General features: G+C 39.3%; 1 pseudogene; it reads right to left on the bottom strand.

Moving 5' to 3' along the window:
• Positions 1-1145: 1145 nt before the first annotated feature.
• LOC112618320 lies at positions 1146-3449 on the bottom strand (annotated as a pseudogene).
• Between the last annotated feature and the right edge of the window lie 6966 nt (positions 3450-10415).

Here is a 10415-nt window from a genome sequence, read left to right as displayed (position 1 = left end):
GGTAGATCACAGACTGCTGTGCTAGCAATGAGGGAGGCTCCGTGGGCGTGGGACCCTCCCAGCCAGGTGTGGGATATGATCTCCTGGTGTGCCTGTTTGCTTAAAGCGCAATATTGGGGTGGGAGTTACCCGATTTTCCAGGTGTTGTGTGTCTCAGTTCCCCTGGCTAGGAAAAGGGATTCCCTTCCCCCTTGCGCTTCCCAGGTGAGGCGATGCCTCGCCCTGCTTCAGCTCTCGCTGGTCGGGCTGCAGCAGCTGACCAGCACCGATCGTCCGGCACTCCCCAGTGAGATGAACCCAGTACCTCAGTTGAAAATGCAGAAATCACCGGTCTTCTGTGTCGCTGGCGCTGGGAGTTGGAGACTGGAGCTGTTCCTATTCGGCCATCTTGCTCCGCCCCCCCCCTCCTCCAGCTCTTATACTAAGAACTTCCAGACATTAGAGCAATATACATATTCCAAAAGTGACCTAGTTCAATTTGACAAGTAAATAATTTTCCTATGTTTAAGTAAATTTGAAAAATATACATAATTACTACCTCATCCTAGTTAGAATCTCATTTATATTTATTCCACTATGTTCATGATTTTGTGACAAATTTAAAAGACATCGTATTATTAAAAGTGTATAAGATTAGCTCCCTCAACTCACTATGTCTAGTAATCATTCTGAATAAATAGGCACTGGCTTTGAATATGGCCTGTTCCAGTTTACGGACAGTTGTAGGCAAGTAAAGTTGTTGGGCAAAGAGGTGAGCTGTAGGATGACTGAGGGTAAATTGTCACTACTGTATATAAAGAAGACAAATGAGATGTAGGAAGAGATCTGTTATAATACTATATATGACATATCTATGTTTTTCATATATTTCAGAATTAGAGAAACAAAGGTATGTAATCTTTTCTAAGATGTATAGATGACTTACTTTTAATAATATTTCTTGATTTATAATGTAAATAAGATTAAACGAATATGGGTTACTCTTGAATTTCAAAATTGGCACATGTAAATGAGCATTTTAATACAAATAATTAGAATATATTTATACCGTATATAAATCTACACAATGGAAGATATTACTAAAATTTTGCTCTATAGCACCTTACCCTAGAAAAAATAGAATTCTGGATTTCTCTTTAAAAAAATCACTGAGAATAATTAGATGACTGTAAAATAGGTTTTCCCATTACAATACTGCTTCTGTCATTCAAACTTCTGACAACAGTTGTAGCTGGAGACTGAAGCACTTTATGAGAAAGCCTCATTCTTCCATCAGCTGGGTCACATCCAAAGTATTTCACCTGAATTTCTTGGCCAACTTCTAATCCTAGGGCAGTAGGATGTTTAATCTTTCATTGATCAACTTGTGTGTTATAAAGCAGTACCACAGTCATATTTGGATATAATTTTACCATTACACCAGTATCTCTGCTTTCAGTTATTGTGGCGGTATACCCTGCTCCAAATTCTAATTGCTGCTCCTGATCTTCCTTGCAGATTTCGGCAATGAAGTCTCTTGCCTCATGTATAGCACTGGGTGTTGATGCAAATATAGAAAACGTTTCTTCATCCACCTGACTAATAGTTACAACTGTTTCAACCTGATGTTTTTTAAGTTATATCCACCCAGTCCAACAAGTTTTTCTAGTTTTGATAATGGAACCTGAACAGTTTCTACAACAGGTCCATTTTCTTTTCTAGATGTTTGAGATTTTGAAATAGTTTTGTTCATGATCTGTAATATCTCCTTTTTTGCCACTGAAGCTTGTTGAATAGCCTACATTACAATTTTCATTGGTATTCCAGGTAATTTAATATCAGCGTGTAATGCAGTTATCCCTTTATTAGTGCCAGCTATTTTGAAGTCCATGTCACCACTGTAATCTTCAATTCCCAGAATATCTGTTAGCAAATGATAATTTTCTATTTCACCCTTCTCAAGATCGGTTTTGGTGGCCAATCCCATTGCTACGCCTGTGACAGTAGGTGAAATTGGACCCCCTGAATCCATTAACGCTAAACTTCCACCCCATGCAGATGCCATAGAACATGGCCCATTTGACTCTAGGACTTGAGATGTAACTCTTACAGTGATAAGAAAATATTTGGGAATAACATTTTACAAAGCTTTCTCAGCAAGAGCACCATGCCCAAGTTCTCTTCTATTTAAACCAGTGACTTTGACAATTTCATTAGTTGCATAAGAAGGAAACTCATAGTATCCCATATATCCCATTTATAGCTATTATAACTTGATCCAACTTAATACTGGATTCTAATGAATCAAATGTAACAGTACAAAGCACCTGTGTTGTCCTCTTTGAAATAATTCTGATCCATGAAGGGTTTTAAACATATCTACCTCACAAGCTATATTCCTAAGTAAAGTCAAATCCCGACCATGGCATCTTTTGTATTCATTCAAAATAATACTTCTAAAGACTTCCTTTGCAACAACATTGAATAATTCTATTATTTCATATAGATCAACCTCTGGAAATATTTCTTTTAGTTGCTCCTCTGTATCTAATCTTATTTTGTTAACAGCTTCATCTCTGGAAATTTTATCATGTTCACAATCTGTAAAAACTGCATAGAGTCTCTCCATAGCAAGTTTATAAGCATGTTTCACAATCTCTGGTGAAGGGGTAAGTAACTTCTGAGGTGTCCTCTTGGTAACACCAATTTCTTTACCGACTGCTGGATGCCCTGAATTATTTGTTGGGTATATTTCACTCCCACTTTGACAGCATGGCAAAAGTCCTGCTGTAAAATGTTCTCTGCAGAGGCTTCCAACATGACAATCTGACTTTTAGGTGCTCCAGCAACCACTACATTTAAAGTACTAGAAGACATTTCTTTTCTTGTTGGGTTAACAACACATTCTCCATCAGTCATTCCTGTTCATACTGCCCCAACAGGTCCATTCCAAAGAATATCTGATCATGAGAGGGCTACAGAGACGCCATTAATTGTTAAGACATCAAGCTCATTAATACCATCTACAGCTAACAGATTACACAGAACCTGTATATCATAGAAGTAGCCAGCTGGAAAGATAGGTCTAATTGAACAATCTATTATTCAACTTGTAAGAATTTTTTTAATCAGAAGTACCAATCTCTCTTCTCAGAGGGTTTGTGGGAATTCTACCTGCTGCAGCAGCCTTTTGTCTGTAGTCAACCACCAAAGGCATAAACTGGGAAGGTGAAGGTTTTGTTTTACTGACCGCTGTGACCATTACTGCAGTGTCACCTGACTGTACTACAGCAGAGCCATCTGCAAATCTGGCCAGCTTTCCAGAGGATATTTCTAATTTCCTGTTGCCCAAGTCCATGGCCACAGCTCAAGACCCTGCGCTACTCAATAGTGCTCACACCTGCAACTGCATGAGTGCCCGATCCCACCCTGGCAGACAGAAGGGACCATCGCTCAGTGGCCAGAGCTGGAGGCTCAGTGAGGTCTTAGCTTCCTCTTGCTATCCTCTGTAGCTATGCCTTAGTGTTTCCTTCACAGCACTTATTACAACTTGTAGTCATTTACTGATGTGATTATCGGTTATTATCCCTCATGAGTCTCACAGCTAAATGACAGCAGGGATCAAGTCTGTCTTCCTCCCTGTGTCACAGTTGTATCTGGCACCAAGCACATACAAGGCATTTGATAAGTATTCTTTAACATAATGAAAATGAAGTACATTTATAACACTGTTCTTTCTACCCAAAGAGAACACAAAAGATTATGGACTTCCATTCTGTGTCAATATATTCAACAGGATAGAAGAAATATCACAACTGAGGGCTGCAAAACACTGAAAGTTATCAACGCTTGTTCTCTAGAGATCCTTGTTAAACAATGTCCCATCCATCAAGGGTGAATTAAATTTGTCCCTGGCTTGAGGACAGAATAAGATGACTTCACCTGGCCCCTTATAAACTTATAATTTTATGAAAAATCCATAAGCTCTCATCTTTCCAGCACTCTGATAACGAGGTAATTACCCTTTTAATGAAAAAGGAACCCTTTTTATATCTATCCCCATTGAATTATGGACCTCAAAATTGAATTGGAGTCTAATAGACATCAAGCACAACTACCTGCCAGTTCCTAACAAGGATGAGGGGAAAAAAAAAAGAAAAATATAGTGATATCAGGGGAGCCAAGGGGCAGTGTGACAGGGTGTCCTTCCTGCCTTCTCTGATAACCCTTTGCTATCAACACCAGTTCTGCCTTTTGTGCCTTACTCAGTTTGTGAGCCAGACTGCAACAGTAGAAAAGTCATTAGTCACCCTTCCCTATCTGTTCCATGGGCTTTGAAATGAAGCCCCGGTTCAGGTTCCCGTTTAAGTGACTTTCTCCATTCCTACTATGTTGACCTTAATCAAAGCGCTGGGCTCGGTCCTGACAACACATTCAGATCCCACACTGCACTAGCCCTGCTCCAGAATCTCAATCTATTTTCCCAGTGTCCTAAGACCTGTCAAAGCCCCTGTCACCAGCCTCTTCCGCTACTGACTGAGCTCTTACATGGAAGGACTAATTAATGGAACCACAACACCAACACCCCACAGGAATTGCACCCAGAGTCCACAATCTATACTCCTTCCCCATGCTCCTTCAGTTTATCGATGCTGCTTAATTATCAGTAGTGGCTCAGATTAAGCCCTAAACATTTAGCTACCCTGTTCCACAGCCAAGACTGTTACTCTCACTCCTCCCTCCTAGGTCTTGCCTAACTCCCCCCATTTCAGATATTTTATAGCTGAGTCTATCCAAGTTGTCATCACAGCTAAATTCACACTTTTACTTGCTCTCCACATTTTAATCCTTTGTGATCTCTTTTTATGCAATTGCCAGTTTAGAGGCATAATCTTGTGAACCTTTTACCTTCTGGACAGTAGCATTGGAAAGTTCATTACTTTCAGTTACGATACAACATTGAGTGACAAATGCAGCTTCAGAAAGCGGAACAACTTTTTTCTCCTTGAGAGTCTTTGCACAACTTTCCATATTTGGAACCCAAGGACATTTCCTTTCTCTCTCTGCTAATGTGGAGTACAGAAAGGTTACATTAGCTAATAAAAGCCCTCTGCTGACAAAAGATGCTTTTGAAAAGTCACTCGAAAATGGAGCTCTGTCGATAGCTTTATTAAAATAAAATGCCACATCTTTGTGAAGTTAAAAGTCTCTGGATTGTGGTTAAAAGTCTGGTCTGCTCCAAATACAATGGAAAGTCTTTTAAAAGCCATGTGTTTCTTAAGCTGGCCTCACCATGCATAACAGCTAGACTAAAAATCTAGACTCTCCCCGCCCATCCATCTTTTCTTTTCTGTGTCACGTACAGGTTCCCATGTGAAGGAAAGATCTCCAGAATAAGATGAGAGATAGCTTTTATAAGAACACCAAATGATAGAAATTATGGAAATCATGATATTGAAATAATGTCTTCCAAGTTAAAACAATCAGGTACATTTTTGCTTATCAGATAGGCAAGAATAGTTAAATTTGAATGTTGGTCAGAATTCAAGGAAATGTTATTCCCACATATGTTGCTAGAAGAGTAGTACATTTGTACCACCTTTCTAATGGGAATTTTGATAGTGTATATTAAAGTGTGAAGTGCAGATGTCCTTAAATTCAGTGATTCCTCTTCAAGGTATGCTACATACTTGCACATGTATAGAAAGCAGCCTCTACACGATGCTCATTACAGCATTGTTCATTATAGTAAAAATATTGAGACTCATCAAAATGCCTATCATCAGGGCAATGATTTATGCACATATATGCAGCAATTTAAAATAATGAGGAAGACTTACACTACAATGACCTAGGAAGATATCTACACAACAATACAAATAGCATAATCCCACATGTATTAAAAAGAGAAACCAAGGCCAGACACGGTGGCTCATGCCTGTAATCCCAGCACTTTGGGAGGCCATGGTGGGTGGATCACCTGAGGAGTTCGAGACCAGCCTGGCCAATGTAGTGAAACTCCGTCTCTACTAAAAAAAAATACAAAAATTAGCCGGGTGTGGTGGCATGCACCTGTAGTTCCAGCTACTCAGAAAGCTGAGGCAGAAGAATCACTTGAACCCGGGAGGCAGAGGTTGCAGTGAGCCGAGGTGGTGCCACTGCACTCCAGCCTGGGTGACAGAGCAAGACTCTGTCTCCAAAAAAACGAGTTAAATCTTTATATATAAAAATATATGCACAAAATAAATATATATTTATTTAAATGTATATAAAAAGGTTGTGAATAAAATATTTGCAAATTATATATCTGATAAAGTTGGGAAGAAAATATTTGTAAATAATTATCTGATACGTGATTTGAGAAAATATATTATTCACAAATAGCTGATTACATATATGATGTATTTATTTGTAAGTTATACATATCCAATAATCATATATCTGATATATATCTAATAACATATACAAATATCTATATATATATTTGTAAGTCACATATCACAATATATAAAGAATGCTTACAACTCAAAAAAAGGGCAAATAACCCAGTTAAAAAATAACAAAAGGTTTAAATAGACATTTCTCCAAAGAAGATATACGAATTGCCAATAGGCACATTAAAAAATGCTCAAGATCATTAGTCACTGGGAAAATGAAAGTCAAAATCACAATCAGAGAATACTTCATGCCCATTAAGATGCTTATGGTCAAAAAGACTGACAATATAACAAATGGCGACAAGGATGTGGAAAAGTTGGAATCCCCAAACTTTACTCATGGGAATGCAAAATGGTGCAGCTGCTGCAGAAAACAGTTTGGCAGTCCAACAAAAAGTTAAAGATAGTTACCATATCATCCATCAATTTCATTCCTAGATATATACCAAAGAGAATTAAAACCAGGCATTTACATAAATACTTATACAATAATATTCATAAAGCATTATTCATAATAGCCAAAAATGGAAAACAACCCAAATGTCCATCAACTGATAAACAGATAAACAAAATATGGCATACATAAAATATTATTCTGCCATAAAAAGGGATGAAATACTAACATATCTACAAAATGGATGATCCCTGAAGACATTATGCTAAAATGACATAAGTCAAACACAAAATGCTTTTCATATGATTCCATTTATATGAAATGTCCACAAGAGGCAAATTCATAGGGACAGAAAGTAAGTTAGTGGTTGCCAGGGGCTGAGGAGTGGGAGGAATGGGAAGTGACTACTAAAGGAATGATGAAAATGTTCTAAAATCAGATAGTTGCACAACTGTGTGAAAACACTAAGAACCACTGAACTGTACATTTTTAAAGAGTGAATTTCATGGCATGTGGATTATATCTCAATAGAGCTGTTATTTTAAAATAAATAAAAATTGTAAAAGGTCTTGAAAAGTACCTACCAAGCCAGTAACAGTGGTTATGTGGGGAAAGGGAATTAATATATTTTTAAGAATAAGAATAGATTCACAAACCCTGGGCAATATGATGAGACCCCCGTCTCTACAAAACATAAGTTAAAAGTTAACCGGGTATAGTGGAGCACACCTATAGTCCTAGCTACTCAGGAGGCTGAGGTGGGAGGAGTTCGAGGCTCAGTGAGCCATGATTGCACCACTGCACTCCAACCCGAGTGAGAGAGCAAGATCCTGTCTCCGGGAAAAGAAAAAAAAGAAAAAGAATACATGTGTATTAGTTATGAAGAAATACCCAAGACCGGGTAACTTATAAAGGAAAGGGCTTTAATTGACTCACAGTTACGTATTGCTGCCGAGACCTCAGGAAACTTAGGATCATGGCAGAAAGCAGAGGAGAAGCAGGCACCTTATTCACTAGGTGGAAGGACGAAGTGAATACAAGCAGGGAAAATGCCAGACACTTGCAAAACCATAATCTTATGAGAACTCACTATCACCAGAACAGCATGGGAGGAACCGCCCCCATGATCCAATTACCTCCACCTGGTCCGGCCCTTGACACATGAGGATTATGGGGATTACAATTCGAGTTGAGATTTCAGTGGGGACCCAGAACTAAACCATATCAACATTCACATATTTCTTTTTACTTACATAATTAAAAATACATTTGAAAAGAAAGAAAAGTCCTAAGCACCACTTGAAATGGTGGTGTATTATGAGAAATGTATAGCAGTGTGTTTTACTCTTTTTAATTTACAACCTAAGAATAAATATTTATTGTAGAAAATATGCATTTGAGGGCACTTTTCTAGGCCCTTGGTATATAAAAATGCATAAGCCATATTCCTTTTCTTCTAAGACTTTATGGTGCATATCAGAGTAGAGGCATGTACACAGCCAATTGTTAAATAGTGTGATAAATGCTATGCTACTAACATCTGTCTCTAGCTCTGGAAGCACAGGGACAAGGGACCCAGGGAAGAGGAGCTGAACTTTAAAAGATAAGCAGAAGTTAACCAAGCAGAGAACAGCTAAGGCAGATAGGCAGTGAGAACAATGCGGGAAAGGCCTGCCAGTATGCTGGTGCATGGAGTTTTCTAAGAACAGCGAACATCAGTGGCTGTGATCCTAAAAAAATGTCTTGTGGGCTGGCCATGGTGGCTCATGCCTGTAATCCCAGCACTTTGGGAGGCCGAAGCGGGTGGATCATGAGGTCAGGAGATCGAGACCATCCTGGCTAACATGGTGAAACCGTGTCTCTACTAAAAATGCAAAAAAACAAAATTAGCTGGGCACGGTGGCGGGTGCCTGTAGTCCCAGTTAATCGGGAGGCTGAGGCAGAAGAATGCTGTGAACCTGGGAGGCAGAGCTTTCAGTGAGCTGAGATCGCGCCACTGCACTCCAGCCTGGGCGACAGAGTGAAACTCCATCTCAAAAAAAAAAAAAAAAAAAAAGTCTTGTTGGGGAGATTCTTGCAGATGAAAGGGTTGACTGGAATCAGACTAAAAAGAGCCTTAAGTAATACCTTGCTAAGGAGTAAGGTCGTTATTATATCGACTAGACCAGATGGAAAGAGACTAGAGACAGGGAACTCAGTTAGAGATTCCTGAATTAACCAGGCAGGAGAGATGAGCTCGTGAACAAGAATAGGGGCAGTGGCAGTGAAGTGGGAGATCAGATTCATGAAATCTTTCATAGAATAGGCAGGACTCTGTGGGAGGGAGAAGGGGATGTGGTAGTGACTCCCAGAAGCCATTAGTTGTCAGAGCACATATGGGAAGATTATAGTCAGACTTGTTTGCCCCTCAGGAAATAAAATGGAGCTGAAAGAGTTTCATGTCCAATAGGAGAAAATATGTCCTACACTTCACATGCCTCTGGATAGACAGACTCTCTCAAGCTCTTGTGACATTATGTGCTGGTGTAAAGGATTATTTGTTAACATTAGTATTAAGCCGATAATAGAGTATGTACCATGCACTGTATCAAGTGCTTTACATGCATAATTTTATTGCATCCTCAGGACACTGTTTTGTAGAGATAGAAAACTAAGGCTTACTGATACTAAGAAACTAAGTTCAAACCCAGGCAGCCTGACTTTAGAGGTCAATGTTATAAACTTCTGTGCTCTCCTGCCTCAGACAAGATGCCTCTGAGAGATTAAGTTAAGCAGCTTCACTTATTTACTTCCAACATAGTCAAGCCAGATAATAAACTCATCCTCCTTTCTCTCTCTGCTGATCCAATGCACATCCAGAGCATTCATCACTTTCTCCCAGTTGAGATCAAAGTGACTCTTCAATCTTCTCAGTGACTTTCAGGATGTCAGCAATGGCCCCATGGGGCAGGTGCATCCATCAGTGAGCAGCACAGCTCTCTAGCCTTCCAGGGAATCCAGGCAATAATGAAGGGTATTCCAGCCATTCTTTTAGGCCAATGAGATTATTCAACCTAATATTTGGAGATTCAGAGACCCACTATGGGAAATGTAGGTTGTTTTTTACTACCTAGCATATATTTACTCCTTTTTGGTTAACATCATCCCTTACTTTTATATGGAAGACTATATGTGGTCTAGGTTTGGTCCATGTAGTTGGGCTGAATGCACTTCATGTCTGCCTTCATGGGTGAGTGCATGATTCAGGCCTGACCAATCAGAGCATCTTATCTCCTTTTCCCTAGTAACTGGCTCAGGGTTGGGCATATGATGCAATTCATTCCACTGAGAGTCAAGTCCAGGACACTTTTTCAAATCAACCAGTAAGAAAAAAAGCCCTCTATTTCATATGTTTAGACATATAAAGAAGAATCCAGGGACATCAACAGGGCAAGACTCTCTCTGAGCAGGTAGCCAAAACAGAGGGATAAAGAACCAAAATACGGAAACATGGAAACGTTGAGCCCCTGAATCAAGCTGCTTCTGAAACCTAAGAAGAACTTTTCTGTTGGCTACACAAGCCAGTACATTTCCCTCAATGTTTAAGCTATTTTGAATATCTGACA

Source organism: Theropithecus gelada, chromosome 2, assembly GCF_003255815.1.
Source record: "Theropithecus gelada isolate Dixy chromosome 2, Tgel_1.0, whole genome shotgun sequence".
In the NCBI taxonomy this organism is placed as follows: Eukaryota; Metazoa; Chordata; class Mammalia; order Primates; family Cercopithecidae; genus Theropithecus; species Theropithecus gelada.
The sequence above is the reverse complement of the archived record's forward strand: the minus strand, read 5'-3'. Positions and strand labels throughout refer to the sequence as shown.